Genomic DNA, 17,331 nt, shown 5'->3' with positions numbered 1-17,331 from the left:
GCCCCTCCTCAAATAAAGAGGAGAAGGTTAATTCTCAAAGATGATGACACTTCACCATCCCAAACATCTTCAAAATCTTTAGCTCTTGTCACAATACCAAAATCAGTTGCTCTCTCTTCAGTTCAAATGCACAAGTCCTTACCTCCTGCAGGTGTTCAATTTCCTCTTGAACAAGAAGTTGTTAAAGAAGAAATAAAATCTTTTTACTATGAGGATGACCCTGCCAAAAGGAGGTTGCCATCAATAAAAGGATATCCCTGGCCTAAAAATGTTGATGAACATTTGAAGATCAAGGAAAAGCAGGCAGAGGATATCTCAAAGAGAAACACACAAGGGAAATCTGACAAAGAAATTTCTAGAAATTATCAATATCTGCTCACACAAGTCAGCTCCCTAGAACGATTTGCAAAAAATGTCAGTCAACAAATTTCAGAAAGAGCAGCTGAAACTTTGAAGAAAGACTACATTGAAAGCATCATGGCTCACAAGAAGTAACAAGGAGAGAGATACATGTACAAAGAGTGGACTGTTCCTGAGCTTGAAAATGAAGCAGCAAGAATTCAAGACATGATAAAAAGGAAAGTCACTCACACTCCTCCTGACTGGGCAAAGTTTAGAAAGAATGTACCTGACAAACAGGTAGAACTGAAAAGAATGAGAGAAGAACTGGTTGCTGCTGAATATGAAAACAAAAGACAAATTGCTAGATGGAAAGAAGATGTGGTCAGGATCACCTACAAAAGGTTAGAGGAATTAAGAAAGAAAGATCCAAAAGTTCCTCAAAAGCCTGACTATCCTGAAGTTGAGGTTTCAAAAAGACCATCAAAGCTGCAAATCAGGAGAACAACTGCTCCAACTGGTGCTGCCATCTATAAAAGAAGGTCACACAAACAGTTGGGAGCTGAAACCATCCAAGAGTTGATAAAAGGAGATGACCTTGTAAAAGAAGGCATAAAGAAAATGATCATAGAAACTCTTGGTTTGGGTCAAACTGCAAATACTGGTCAGCCAGTTATGAATAGGCCAGCCTCACCAAATACCTCTGCAAATAAACATCTCCCAAGAAACCCACCAGGCTCAAAAATACAAAAGTGGGAAACTGACAAACAGACCTGCGTATTGACTTTGCTCAGGTCTGGTGGAGAAGTGGAGAAAATATCAAGGGAACAAGCTCTTGGCCTGAGTCTTGAAGATTTGCAGGATCTCCTTGATCTTCCACTTAGTAGGAATGATGAAGACACAGATGCCCTTTACTTTGAACTACAATTTAAAGGACAGATAAGGGAACTGTTGATGAGGCAATAAATGTCCACAATAATGAAGAGTTTTGGCATTATCTGTTCCAGGGGGAGATTGTTAGGATTGAACCCTATCAGAGGAACAGATAATTAAAGCCAAAACTGGATCAGAGCAGTGGATCCTAAATAAGCAGATGTTTACATACAAATCTCTCCCCTTGAAAGTGATTTCAACAACTACTGACCTCCTATCTGCTGATCTTGCTAAATGCTGACCTACAACTGCTGCTCAAGTAAAGACCTGATGAAAGACTAAAGCCCTGCTGATTCAATCTACTGCTTTGAGTCAAACTATGCTAATCTGGACAAGTGCTGCTGGGTTCACAGCAGTAGAAGGTTGCAGCAGCTGATCAATAGTCTGTTTTGTTTTATAATGTAATAGCAGTAGTTAACACAGCAGTGTTTGTATAGATAAGAGGTTAGAGTTTGTTAGGAGGTTAGATGTCACTTTCATGGTGACGTCAGCTAAGATGCTCAGTTGTTTGCAAGTGCCTATAAATAGATCAGTACTTTGTACTGTTCTATTAGCTCTTTTGCACAATCGTCTTCTTTGCACGAACAAACAACTGAGCTCTGGCTGAGGGGGAGTTTGCATTCATTCATCAATCATTGTAATCGTTATTGAAATAAATTCAATCTTCCGATTGATTGTGTAAAGATGTTTGATCAAAGTATTACTCTCGTTTGATTGTATGCAAAGTTTGTTTTCATCTTAATTCCGCTGCACACTTATCCATTTTCATTTTTAATTACAAACACAAAATACAATCAGAATCAAACTCAGATCCAACAGTTGCCTATCAACTAGAGCTACCTCCAGAGCTTGGGAATACTCACCCGACTTTTCACGTGTCCAATTTGCGAAAGTGTTTAGCTGGCGCTGATCTTCACATTCCGCTCGACGAGATCCGAATCAATGAAACGATGCACTTTGTCGAGAAACCCGTGGAGATCGTGGACCGTACTTTCAAACAGTTGAAGAACAAACGGATTAAATTAGTCAAAGTTCGTTGGGAGTCCAAACGTGGCCCAGAGTTTACATGGGAACATGAGGACCAAATGAAGACGAAATATCCGCATTTGTTTTCACAAGCTTCCTCTAGTTAAAATTTCGGGACGAAATTTCCTAAAGTAGGGGAGACTGTGACAACTGTGTTCTATAGTCGTGGTTCAATATAAAACAATGTTGGTTATTAATAAAACAATGTGCTTTGGTGTTATTATATGTGTTTTGGTGTTATTATGTGTGTATTTGTGATTGGTGATTTTTCAATTTAATTAGATTCCAATTTCAAGCTTTAAATCGCTTTCTGGAAGGTTATACGCAAACTGATGCGTGAACGCAGTCAGTATAAAGCGAAAAACATTCTGGGATAGTGAAATAGGCTTAACATACCTTAAAAACATTCCGGGATAACTTAGAAATAAGTTTCGGATGGTTTGGTGTGTTGAAATCAAGTTTGTTCGATCGCAGGGACTATTTGTGTCAAACTGCAAAACTATACCGATTTGTATAGTAATGAACATTCCAGAACTTGATCATAAGTTAAACATACCCTAAATAACATTTACATAGCTTAGAAATAGGCTTTGAGAGGTTCGGTATACTAAAATAAACTTTATTGATCAATAGGGGCTAAAAGCGTCAAAAAGTGCACAAGTTTGCATTTTCACGCATATTTTACGTTCTGAATATATCCGGACATCCAAAAATTTATGTAAGCATTAAAATATTTTATTTTAGTGTTTGGCATGATAAAATTCCATTTGTCGCTTAATTTGGATCGTTTTTGCGTTCGTTACGACTTCCGTCGTAATTAAGCGAATAACGCAACCGTACGACCAAACGAACCAACATCCGAGATATTTTTGAGCATGTTTTGAGTTCCCTATACTTTAACTTTATTTTAGAGCCTTGAAATGGGGTTAACGGGGCTTAAAAGTGCAAAAAAATCAAGTTTTACAAGTGCAGGGACCATTTTTGAAATTTCTGACCAGATTCAATGAACCGAGTCCATTTTGAAGTGTTGATGGTTTTAACCCATGGTTTTGCAAAACTATGGGCTGGTATTCAATGAACCTAGTCCATTATGACTCATATTAGGGGCTGGTATTCAATGAACCTAGTCCAGAACAAAGCTCAGTTTTCGACGAACGATCTTAACGGTTCTTGAATTCCTATAAATACCCACCCTCACTTCCTCCAAAAGCACACTTGAATCTGATTTTGGCTCTCTAAGTTGAAGTTTATGCTTCATCCCTAAGAGTAAATCGGATCAAGAGCTTGCGGGGAGCTTTTGTAAGTATTCTTTCGTTCTTTTCATTCGTTTTTTATCGTTAAAGTCAAACTGCGTTTGAATTTCTGCTTTGACCAGTTTATGGTTAAAGCGAAGTTCGTTTGAACTTCATAACGTGAGCGTAAACACGATGGTTATAGTACCTAGTGACTATACCTACTGATTACCACGTTATCTAGGCTCAATGACGAGTCGTAGTTTCGGCCAAAATGCGTTTTCTCGCGTATTTTGTAACCAAACTACTCTAGGGTATCAAAACCATTTGTTTTGATATCAAAACCTGTTTTCTAACTTAACTAAACATGATCTAGCATGTGTAGCTCGTCACTTTTTAGTTTAGTGCTTGTGTAGAGTCGTAAGTCAAGCGGACTAAACACCCGCTTAGACATTTGACCACGACCCGTTTGGTCGATCATTAGGATCCGACCAAACATATTTAGTGACCATAGTCGTATAGGGAATAACCTTCCAAGGTTATACCTTATGGTCACCTAGTTTAGGTAGTTGTATGATAAGTAGTTTATATGCCATAGGTAATTACCAAAATACCCTTTTCATGCATAATTGGTAATTAAACATATGTAACCCAAACTTTTGTCATGTAACTAATTATGTAAGATATCTAAACATGTTTGGGCATATAATACTTGTCATAGGACTAGTTAGACGTCTCAAACGCGCAATTGCGCACAAGACGCGTTAAAGTAGCATAAGCTGCCTTAATAGGTCACAATGGGTCGAAAGCACTTTGGTTAGATTTCATTTTAGGATGTAGGCTTTGATAAACCATATCGCATGAGTTCCAAGGTTTACAAGACCTCATTTTATCCGATCTTCCGATTTAGGCGTCTATTGTTTGACTAGTGGTTCGACTACTAGGTGCTGCTTGATTTCTCTGGTTTGCTTGAGTTTGCTTGAGTTCTATTGATTGAGGATACTTTGCACTTCATGTGAGTACATAGTTCCCCTATTTTACTGTTTTCAATTGTTTTGGGGTGATTCATATATACAAATGATTTTCAAGGTTTAAACAATGGTTTTTCAAAAACAATTAAGATGGTTTATACAAAACTAATAACGATTTCAATAAAGTGAACAAACTTGTTGGTTGTAGTTACGTAACAAATGACATTCATTAGCATTGATCAAGCCGACCAGTATTAGGTTATGGTATCATAGGATCTGACAAATCCCGTTATTTTACTGCACCCATGGTTATGTGTGGGGGTTGTGGGTAACGATTGAATCTGATGTTTGTTAACTTACCCTTTGGTGGTCTGTTAATTCAAGAAGCGAGAAGCGAGGTGGTCTAGTCACAAAGGTTTGAATGTTGTTAGCGAGACAACCATATATAGTTTTCACAAATTAAAACAAGGATGATTTAAGCGAGTTAACAATTTGGAAACGAGTTAAACAAGTTAAGCGAATTGGTTAAACGATTGGTTTTTGGTGAGTGTTTAGATAATGGGATGGGTGTAATGTGGTGAAAACATGGTGGATACACCGCTGGTACTTCCTATATATAAGTGTTCTCATCATCTTACATACCGTGGCGTTATTTAGTTCACTTGGGTAAACGATTTTGAAACGATGTCACACAACAATGTTTTCTAAAGGGTATAAACCATATGAGTTTCTAACAAGTTTTTACAAGATAATTTACAAGTTGGTTTACTGAAACAAATGTTTTTGGGTTAAGAACCATGGCTACGAGACTTTATAAATTATAACCCACTTGATTTGAGTTGGTTAAGATTATGTTGCAATACACTTTTCAAAACTAGGTTTGTATTTTGACTCTCGTAGTCTAATAAAGTACTGCAACATATAAACGAGCCATGATTCCGACACTCTTATAAAACCTATGTACTCGCTAGCATTTCTTTGTTGACTTTGTTTTTACAAATGTTTCAGGTGTTGTTGCTTGACTGATTTCTAGGATGCATGCGTCACATAGGATCTGGATAAGGCATTAGTGACATAATAACAATGATAGTCGTTTTGTAATTTGTTTGTTCTATGTTAAGACAATGTAATGTTCAATCTTATCAATAAAACGGAACACTTTTGTATCCATTGTTATGAAACAATTATTCTGTTGCAACACTCCCCGACGTTTCCGCCACGTCTTGTTGTCTTAACGTGGTCGGGGTGTGACACAGTTCCCATAAAGCCAAACTATGAAGACACCAACATACCCATTAGCTCTCTTGTCAATCCCTCAGAACTTCCATCTGCAAAGCATGTCTCCTCAATGGTTAGAAGCCACCTAAAAGACAAAAGGAGATGTTTGAAGAAGATCAAAAGAAATATAAAGATGATATAAGGAAAGAATGGATCAAAAATGAACTCATGTATGGTCCAGAAGAGCTACTTAGGCAAATTTTGGGAAAACATATCCATTCACCTCTTCCAATAAAATTAGTCCTAGTAATTCCATCAGCCTCTAAAATTCTAAAATGGTCCTCATAAAGAGCAAGCCATGAAGTAACAATAGTCAGGGCTAATGGAGAAGTGAAAAACACTTCAATGAATAGGGTGATGAACCTGAAAATTGAAGATCTGCAAGATCTACTAGATCTTCCACTCGCTGATGACTTACTCTCACAAAGATTTGAAAACAATTTAAGACTTAAGTCAGAGATAAGTTTAAGGGGAATAAAAATTGATCAGTTAAACATTTGTTTTAGCATCATCTGTTCTAGGGGAGATTGTTGGACCTACAAAAGAATAGATGATGGAGAGGGTGAAACCCGAGCCTTATAGTGTTTAAATATTGTGTTTATGTGCATTTTATGTGTTTACTTGCTTAGAATGAGATAACTATGAGAAATTGGTGATTTGCAGGTAAAGCACGTAATTTGGTGCACTTACAATGGTTAAAGATGAAGTTGAAGGCATTAGATTGGACATTGCAGCTAGAGAATGGAATTCGGAGCTTTGTCAATTGATATAAAAGTTCACGAGTGAAAAAATCAAGGAAGAGCGAAGTCCAGGGGTCATTTGGTATTTAGTTGGAAGTTATTTTGTGCTTACATATGCAAGAAACAAGATGATATAAAGTTGAGGGGCCTGTTTGTCATTATGTGAAAATTAATGTGAAGAGAAAAAGGGGGATGTAATCGCGACCATGGGCTACGGTTTGTGAACCGTAGCTTACGGATTGATGGTGCTGGCATATGTTGGACATAACATGTGAACCGTAGCCTACGGTTCACAATCGTAGGTTGCGCATGGTTTACACAAATTCAGCAGAGTTTGAGAACCGTAAGCTACGGTTCCCAAACGTAGCTTATGGTCCGTAGAGGTAAAAAACGCGCGGATTGGGCTCTATGAGATATATTAGGGTTTATTATTGTTGGAAGGGATATCTCATAACCTAGGACGACTCAAAGGCATCCAAGGGCTCCAAGACTCAGGCTTTTCACCACCAATCCATCATTTATCTTCACCGAATCATTTATCCGATCATGAATTCATCATCAATTCAAGCTTTTGTTTACTTTATGAGCGAGATGAGCGGCTAAACTTTTATGGTTTCCTCCGGATGGAGGGTCTTTGTAAGTTAGATGATACTATGTGTTTGCTATAGTCGTTTTGACTTGGTGATCTAAGCATTCGATGCTTTTCACCTTGATTTGATTTATTGATTGTAAACAATTGCATTTTATTTAAACCTTGATTTCTAGGCATTAAATTCCCGAGAGTTCTAGTAATTGGGATAAATTTGTCATGGGATTATGGTTGGTAATTGTAATTGATAATCATTCGATAACCTCCCGTTATGTATTGACCGGAGTACTTAGTCGTTGGTTATCACAATTGGTTAATTAGGTTAAACACTTATGTCTATGTAAGTGTTTCGATTAAACATATAATTGAATCTAGCTACAAAACCGGAAATCTGGAGGAACCATTATTTCTCTACTGATTTAAACTTCGTTTTTTAGTTCGTAATTTTAGATAATCAATCAAATCCACAATTTTTTATTTTTTCTACAGTAGTTAATTAAAACTAAGCCTTAAACACTTTCCACAATCCTCCTCTGGTTCGATATCCGACTTACTCTATCTATATAGTTTATTTCGGTTTTTGCATGACACTAACGACAGTCATCAAAATAGCGCCGTTGCCGTGAGGCGTGCGCAAAGTGTTTAGTGTTCAGTTCTAGTTTAGTAAAAATAGATAAAAATTCAAAAATAGTTTTACTTTGTTTTGTTTGGATTTACGCGCGGTTTTCTTGTTTTTGGTTGTGCAGGTGAACTAGGAAGTGTATGCATCATACTCGCAATTCCAGGAAGTCATCACCATTAGTGTTCGACCCAGAGATCGAGAGAACAGTGACGCATACAAAGAAAGTACTACATCGTGAGAACAAGATCCTACAATCACCAACACCAACACCAACACCAACACCCAAAACAATGGAGAACTTAGCAACTCCGGAAAACCCAATACAGCAGCAACAATTCTCACCAACACCTAATCAACCATCACCGAATACTACCATGCCAGCTTCGCCACCACCATCACAATCCACTCAACCTACATCTACCTCTCCAGTACCACCATTCTCAACATATTTCCCAAACCTTGATAACATTCAACAAGCTTCCACCCAAACGACATCTCTTCAATACACGTCTGCCACTCAGACATCCAACATACAACAGTCATCTCCAGACGTGAGAATCATTCTAGATGATAGCACCACATCACCGAGCCACACCTAACTGATTAACTCATCATCTACGATTCCTCAATCAACACAACCGTCTCATTATCAAACTGATCATCAGCAGTTTTCTTAAAAAGCAGCAATGGTTGATCAAGGGACAAGTTCGAGAGAGTTCGACGATGGGTATGGCGAATACGATAGTTATGGGCATCAAGGTGATCGCCAAGTGTTAAGAACAGCAAATGTTGAGAGGTATGCTACAGGGTTCGGTTCTATGGAAACGGGAAATCAGAATGTTCTGGGTTATCAACCGTTTGTGCAGCAACAGTATGTTCAGCAACCACCCATACCAACAAATCAGCCGGCGGTTAATCTCGTACCATAGCAACAGCAAGTACCAATGCAACAACTTTAATATCAGCAACTGCATGTGCACCCGATACCGATGTCACAACAGCAGTATCATCAACCTGACCCGATCAATCAATAGCCTATTCCGAGAAGGCCGGTGGATATTCCATTACCACCACCGGTGTCACACCCCGACCACGTAAAACAACAAATCGTGGCGAAAACGTCGGAGAGTGTCGTAACAGAATCATTGTTTCACAACCATGGATTAAATAATTTTGTTTTATTGAATTATTGAACTCATTGTTTTATTACAAATCTGATAAATACAAATATTATCTTTCTAGTTTTAAAGTCGCTAAGGCACGAGTCCATCCTATGTATAGCATGCATCAACAATGATCACATAACAGCACCTGAAACATGTGTAAAAATAGGTACGTCAGCATAAAAATGCCTGTGAGGTACATAGGTTTTATTATAATAGGATTCATGACTTATAAGTTTTTTAAAAAATATATTTAATCAAAAATATTCATGAACCTTAAAAATATTTTCTTTTATAAATCATACTAAAATTTATAAGAAATCAGATGATATAACAGAATAATACATAGGTAAATAAATAACTAAGTAAAATGAATTTATATAAAATATGTTGTTTGTAAAACAACATTTTGATAAAAAGGTTTGTAATATATATAAAAGTATACTTTGGTTTTAAGAAAGTCGAATAAGTAATATATTGAAATATATTTCAGTTCCAAAATCGTTAAATAGAATATTAAATATACTTTAGTCGTTAAAATAATAATTTTCAGTAGCATATCAAAAGTATACTTTGGTTTTATTAATAACATATTAAACTACGCTTTGGTTTTATAAATAACATATTAAACTATGTTTTGGTTTTATAAATAACATATTAAGCTATGTTTTGGTTTTATAAAATAACATATTAAACTATGTTTTAGTAATTAACAAAATATATGTTGGTTTTGTACAATATCACACATGAGAGCATACCAAACTATACTTTTGGGAGTATAACTAAATATACAATAAAAATGTGATTTAAGAATTCATTCAGACCTGAGTGCATCAAAATACACCTTTGAGACTATTGAAATACCACAAAGGCAATCCCTATTTGGATAAAATATCGGTTTCTGACATTCCATGACAATAGGAATGGGGTGCCAAATCTTGTAGCGCTATATCATACTACCACACGGTCTGGTGAACATAAAATAAGTACTATCCAACAAATTAATTTTATAATCTTTGAAAAATTAGAGTTTAAACCATAATAATTCAGTTTATCAAACGATAAGTACTAATATGTATAATCAATTATACTTTTGAAATCATGAACATAACAATTAGGTACACATGCTTCACCCCAAAACATTTGAAAACAGTAAAAGAGGGGACTATGTACTCACTTGAGAGTGCTTAGAAGTCTTGAACAACTACCAAGCCAGCTAGAGGGATCACAGAATCAAACGACACCTAATATAGGTAACTAAGTAAATAAACCGGACCTAAATCGGAAGATCGGATAGAATGAGGTTTCGTAAACCAAATGAGTGTGGGAACTCATATGATATGATTTAACAAAGCCTACATACTAAAACGAAACCTAACCTAAGTGCTTACGACCCATTTCGACCCGTTTAGGTAGCTTACGCTACTTTAACGCGTCGTTCACGTAAAACGCGTTTGGAACGCCTAACTAGTCCTATGACAAGTATTATATGCCTAAACATGTTTAATTACGTTGCATAATCAGTTAAACGACAAAATTTTGGGTTACATATGCTTAAATATCAATTATGAATAAAAAGGGCATTTTGGTCATTTTCCTAAGGTATATAAACTACCTATCATACAATTAACTAAACGAAGTGACCATAAGGTATATCCTCGAAAGGTTATTCCCTATGCAACTATGGTCACCTAATGTGCTTCGTCGGATCCTAATGATCAACCAAACGGGTCGGGTTCGAAAGTCTAAGCGGTTGTTTAGACCGCTTATCTTACGACCCTATATAAGCACTAATCTAAAAGTGACGAGTTAAACATGTTAAAACATGTTTAACAAAGTTTAAAAACAAGTTTGATATCAAGACAAAGGGTCTTGATACCCAAGAATAGTTTGGTTGCAAAATACGCAAGAATACGCATTTTGACCGAAACTATGACTCGTCACTACGCCTAAATAACGTGGTAATCAGTAGGTATAGTCATAAGAGACTATAACCATCGTGATTACGCTCACGTTACAAATTTCAAACGAACTTCGTGTTGACCATAGATTGGTCAAAGCAAAAAGTCAAACACTGTTTGAATTTTACGCTTAAAAACGCATAAAAGAACGAAAGAATACTTACAACGGGTCCAAGAAATGGAGGATATGATCTATAAATTCTCAGGTATGAAGCATTTGAGCTTCAACTTAGAGAAAATTAGATCATGTGTGAGGAAAGAATGAAAATGAGGTGGGTATATATAGGATTCGGTCCACCGTTAAGATCGTTTATCGAGAACCATGCTTTAATCGTGGCCTTACACTTGGGCCCAAGGTTTTAGAATACCATGGGAACATGTAAAACCATCAAATACCAGCCCATAGGGTGCAAAACCATGGGTTAAAACCATCAAAATCTCAAAAATGGACCAAGTTCAATGTATCTGCCAGAAATTTCAAAAATGGTCCCTGCACTTGTAAAACTTGATTTTTTTTGCACTTTTAAGCCCCGTTAACCCCATTTCAAGGCTCTAAAATAAAGTTAAAGTATAGGGAACTTAAAATATGCTCAAAAACCTCTCGGATGTCGGTTCGTTTGGTCGTACGGTTGCGTTGTTCGGTTAATTACGACGGAAATTGTAACGAACGCAAAAACGATCCAAATTACACGACGAATGGAATTTTATCATGCCAATCACTAAAATAAAATATTTTAATGATTACATAAATTTTTGGATGTTCGGGTATATTCAGAACATAAGAGATGCGCGAAAATGCAAACTTATGCATTTTTTACGCTTTTAGTCTCTATTGATCAAATAAGTTTATTTTAGCATACCGAACCCCTCAAAGCCTATTTCTAAGCTATGTAAAGGATATTTAGGGTATGTTTAACTTATGATCAAGTTTCAGAATGTTCGTTACAGTACGAATCGGCATACTTTCGCAGTTTGTCGAAATTAGTCTCTGTAAACGAATAAACTTGATTTCAACACACCAAACCATCCAAAACTTATTTCTAAGTTATGTAAAGGTTATTTAAGGTATGTTAAGCCTATGTCACTATTCCGGAGTGTTTGTTGCATTAAACTGATTAAATTTACGCATCAGATCGCGTATAATCTTCCAGAAGCGATTTAAAGCTCGAAATCGAACAAGAATTGATATGTGCAAACGATACACATATTTATAGAAATTCCAAATATGAAATACAATATTTCATTGGTTTGGTATTCGTATGATGGTTGAAGTGACACAAGTGTCACAGTCTCCCCCACTTTAGGAAATTTCGTCCCGAAATTTAATTTTAGAGGAAACTTGTGAAGACAACTGTGATGGTTTCACTTTCGAATGAATCCCTCGAACCCTAAGTAAAACTCTGGGCCATGTTTGGATTCTTAGCGAAATTGTCAACCGTCAAAGTGAAGTCCTTGTAGTAACAAAAGATGGAGTTTCTAACTACGGATAGAAGAACGTTTCTCATGAAGACTTATCATAGGAAACTTGTGTGTGCTCGAAATCAGAGTCAGAGAGTGTAAAATAAAATGACATCGGTCAAGGTCCAGGCCTTCTAGTAACTTAAATAACGCTATGTTTGCAATGTAATAAGGAACACTTATATATAGGAAGTACCAGCGGCGTATCCACCATGCCCCTTTTTACATTGTTCCCATTTCATTATTCTCATCACCATAGGTCTTAACACATGACAAAATTTGCTGTGGTTTCTGTGCACTGAATTCCATAATTATGTCCATAATTATGTAATTCCTTGCACAGTCCGCACAGTTCATTTCATAATGCACAGGGGAAAATCAATCGAATAAACATGAAGTGATTTGACTAGAACACCAAAGGATGTTTTTAACTAGATCAATGAACGATCTTTTTTTAACTAGATCAACACATGATCTTCTTAACTAGACCGTCGTACGATCTCCTTAAATAGACCACTTAAGGGATCTTTTTAATTATATCATCACATGATATTCCTATCCAGATTTTTAAATCAATCTGTTTATATAGACCACTCAAGGGGTCCAATTATAGAATAGTACTTCATAACCCAAGGGACTTTAACTACAACACAGAAGTACATTAAGGAATTAAGATAGTACCTTTGGATATCCTACTATGAATCCCTTATACGAAGATATGGAAGATTCTACGAGGATTTGGATATTGAAAATTCGGATCACACAAAAACATAAATAAAACTCAAAACATATAAGCACAAAATCACTTAATTTGTTTAACTTGATCTTTAATTTGTTATCTTTGGACACGGGTGTTTTAAAGCACACCAGGAATCCAATCCGTGGATTTCATTTGGCAATTTAAACATCTTCAAGAATTTAACTATGGAGATAGAAAAATCTTAATAGGAATTCGGCTTTGTCCTTATTGAATTGTAATATACGTATTAAGGCATACGAATAATTCAATTAAGGGCTCCGATTTGAGTGATATTTATCCACAAGGATCTAATTATGAGGATAGAAAGATCCTATTTTGGATTTTGGAATTTGTGTAACGAGAGGTGTTTCGAAACCTTGCACTAAACATGCTTAAGTCGATACACAAGGTAGAGAGTTCATGAGGTTGAGGTACTAGATATGCCAAGGCGACATATGAAGCAGAATTTGGAGTTTGAGCAGCGGCAGGATTTGCAACAGCTTTGTTTTGGATAGCAAAACGACACATGTTAACCAAATGTCTCCATTATCCACCGTGGGTACATTTGAAACGGGGTATTTGATTCAGATGATGATGGTGGCATCAATTGCATCAAAGAGCAGTTCCCTTGTACAGCTTCATCCCGTAGGCGAGTCATGGTGATAGCTAAATCAACGGTCCTCTGGAGTACAACGCCTATTTGTTGGGCAATTGAAGCACCTGGTTCTGACATTGTTGTTGCGATAAAGAGGCATCATGAAGATAATGAAAGATATGGGAGGAAAGAAGTGAAATGAAAACAGAATGACAATGCATAAAAATTGCGATCATTTGTTTGTTACCTAAGGCAAACAAACGAGATGGTGATTAATCAAAGTAAGTGGGTCATATTAATGTATCGCGAAGACATGCTTTAGCCTATAAGTGGACACTCACCCCAAGAGTTCGCAGGTAAGAGTGACTGGTCCGATTATATGGATTTGTACAAACACTCTAGCCATAGACAGAAAGCTCAGAGTACAGGCATCCACCCTTCCAGATTGCACGTGTTCACATTATAAGACCCAAACTTTGACAAGATTTTGAAAACTTAGAGGGTTCAAAACCTTATAATAAATCATCCTAGAACAGATGATTGGTTTTCAAAGAGGATTCGAAATTTGTGTTCTTATTGTGGTTGTCACCTAAGGATAAGTGACGGTATTGTTTTAAAACTAAACACAAGATAACTTGTGTTAGGGTCCTAGGAAGGTTATAGTCTAGGTCAAAGCATTACTAATAACCTAGTTCCCTATAACCATTGGTTCTAATACCAACTTTTCTGTCACACCCCGACCACGTAAAACAACAAATCGTGGTGGAAAAGTCGGGGAGTGTCGTAACAGAATCATTGTTTCACAACCATGGATTAAATAATTTCGTTTTATTGAATTATTGAACTCATTGTTTTATTACAAATCAGATAAATACAAATATTATCTTTCTAGTTTTAAAGTCGCTAAGGCACGAGTCCATCCTATGTATAGCATGCATCAACAATCATCACATAATAGCATCTGAAACATGTGTAAAAATAGGTACGTCAGCATAAAAATGCCTGTGAGATACATAGGTTTTATTATAATAGGATTCATGACTTATAAGTTTTTTAAAAAATATATTTAATCAAAAATATTCATGAACCTTAAAAATATATTCTTTTATAAATCATACTAAAATTTAAAAGAAATCTGATGATATAACAGAATAATATATAGGTAAATAAATAACTAAGTAAAATGAGTTTATATAAAATATGTTGTTTGTAAAACAACATTTTGATAAAAAGGTTTGTAATATATATAAAAATATACTTTGGTTTTAAGAAAGTCGAATAAGTAATATATTAAAATATATTTTAGTTCCAAAATCGTTAAATAGTATATTAAACATACTTTAGTCGTTAAAATAATAATTTTCAGTAGTATATCAAATGTATACTTTGGTTTTATTAATAACATATTAAACTATGCTTTGGTTTTATAAATAACATATTAAACTATGTTTTGGTTTTATAAATAACATATTAAGCTATGTTTTGGTTTTAAAAAATAACATATTAAACTATGATTTAGTAATTAACAAAATATATGTTGGTTTTGTACAATATCACACATAAGAGCATACCAAACTATACTTTTGGGAGTATAACTAAATATACAATAAAAATGTGATTTAAGAATTCATTCAGACCTGAGTGCATCAAAATACACCTTTGAGACTATAGAAATACCACAAAGGCAATCCCTATTTGGATAAAATATCGGTTTCTAACATTCCATAACAACAGGAATGGGGTGTCAAATCCTGTAGTGCTATATCATACTACCAACCGGTCTGGTGAACATAAAATAAGTATTATCCAACTATTTAATTTTATAATCTTTGAAAAATTAGAGTTTAAACCATAATCATTCAGTTTATCAAAATATAGGTACTAATATGTATAATCAATTATACTTTTGAAATTATGAACATAACAATTAGGTACACATGCTTCACCCCAAAACATTTGAAAACAGTAAAAGAGGGGACTATGTACTCACTTGAGAGTGCTTTGAAGTCTTGAACAACTACCAAGCGAACTAGAGGGATCACGGAATCAAACGACACTTAATATAGGTAACTAAGTAAATAAACCGGACTTAAATCGGAAGATCGGATAGAATGAGGTTTCGTAAACCAAATGAGTGTGGGAACTCATATGATATGGTTTAACAAAGCCTACATACTAAAACGAAACCTAACTAAGTGCTTACGGCCCATTTCGACCCGTTTAGGTGGCTTACGCTACTTTAACGCGTCGTTCGCGTAAAACGCGTTCGGAACGCCTAACTAGTCCTATGACAAGTATTATATTCCTAAACATGTTTAATTATGTTGCATAATCAGTTAAATGACAAAAGTTTGGGTTACATATGCTTAAATATCAATTAAGAATAAAAAGGGCATTTTGGTCATTTTCGTAAGGTATATAAACTACCTATCATACAACTAACTAAACGAAGTGACCATAAGGTATAACCTTGAAAGGTTATTCCCTATGCAACTATGGTCACCTAATGTGCTTGGTCGGATCCTAATGATCAACCAAACGGGTCGGGTTCGAAAGTCTAAGCGGTTGTTTAGACCGCTTATCTTACGACCCTATATAAGCACTAATCTAAAAGTGACGTGTTAAACATGTTTAACAAAGTTTAAAAACAAGTTTGATATCAAGACAAAGGGTCTTGATAACCAAGAATAGTTTGGTTGTAAAATACGCAAGAATACGAATTTTGACCGAAACTATGACATAGGTTTCACAACCGGCACCTCAGATGCCAGGTCAGGCAAGACCGCTTCCGCGAAACTTACACCGGCCGGTAAATCTACTGGAAGCTATTCCATGGAGAAATAATCATGGTCCAGTTCACGGAATCGAGAGCCACTTCAAGCCTGCCATAGCTAATAACCCATCGCCGGTTGTGTTCCCGCAATTACAAGGAGGGCGGTTATTTGAAGTACGGGCACAATCAATATCCAGTTTGCCCAAATATCATGGTCAAGTACATGAAGAGCCCTACTTGCACATCGCTGCATATGATGCACGTTGTAACACAATCGGTGGCCAAGGTTTTTCAACTGATGATGTGAAATTGGTACTCTTCCAATTCACCCTTGAAGACAAAGCGCAGCAATGGTTCCATTCATTACCATCAGCCTTGATTTTTACATGGAACGAGATGCAACAACTATTTTTAGATGAGTTCTAGACTCTGCTGCGTACTAATAATGCCAGAAAGGATATTCGGGGTTTCCGACAACAGCCCGGGGAGTTATTTCACGAAGCATTCAATCGCTTCAAGATGATGCTCAAGAATTGTCCACATCATGGCATTCAACTTTGGGAGCTTCTCAATGCATTTCACGAAGGCCTAACAGATGAGGATGCATGAGATGTAAGTTCAACATCTAATGGTACTTTTGGGACAAATTACGAGGAGGACGATTGGGAATTTTTAGAAAGAACTGCGAGGATGTCAAAACGGAAAGCTCAATCTTCTAGAAGTGCACGACATTCGGTGGTGAGAGCGGTAGAGAACCCACCTGACGCTAGTGGACAGTTCCCGATGTGTGGACATTGTGGCGATAAAGGGCCTATCACGGATCAATGCCCGGTTATTCATGGTGAAGGTGAGGATGTGAATTTCGTTCAAGGTGGGGGCGGTGGAAGAAACTTCAACATGCAGTCCAACACA

General features: G+C 36.3%; 1 non-coding gene across 1 annotated transcript; it reads right to left on the bottom strand.

The window, feature by feature from the left end:
- Positions 1 to 16,864: 16,864 nt before the first annotated feature.
- Positions 16,865 to 16,970, bottom strand: LOC118491828. Its single transcript, XR_004892273.1, has one exon. It is a non-coding gene; the product is annotated as a small nucleolar RNA R71 (small nucleolar RNA).
- Between the last annotated feature and the right edge of the window lie 361 nt (positions 16,971 to 17,331).

This window comes from Helianthus annuus, chromosome 4, assembly GCF_002127325.2.
Source record: "Helianthus annuus cultivar XRQ/B chromosome 4, HanXRQr2.0-SUNRISE, whole genome shotgun sequence".
Lineage (NCBI taxonomy): Eukaryota > Viridiplantae > Streptophyta > Magnoliopsida > Asterales > Asteraceae > Helianthus > Helianthus annuus.
This window is presented reverse-complemented; position numbering and strand designations above follow the sequence as displayed.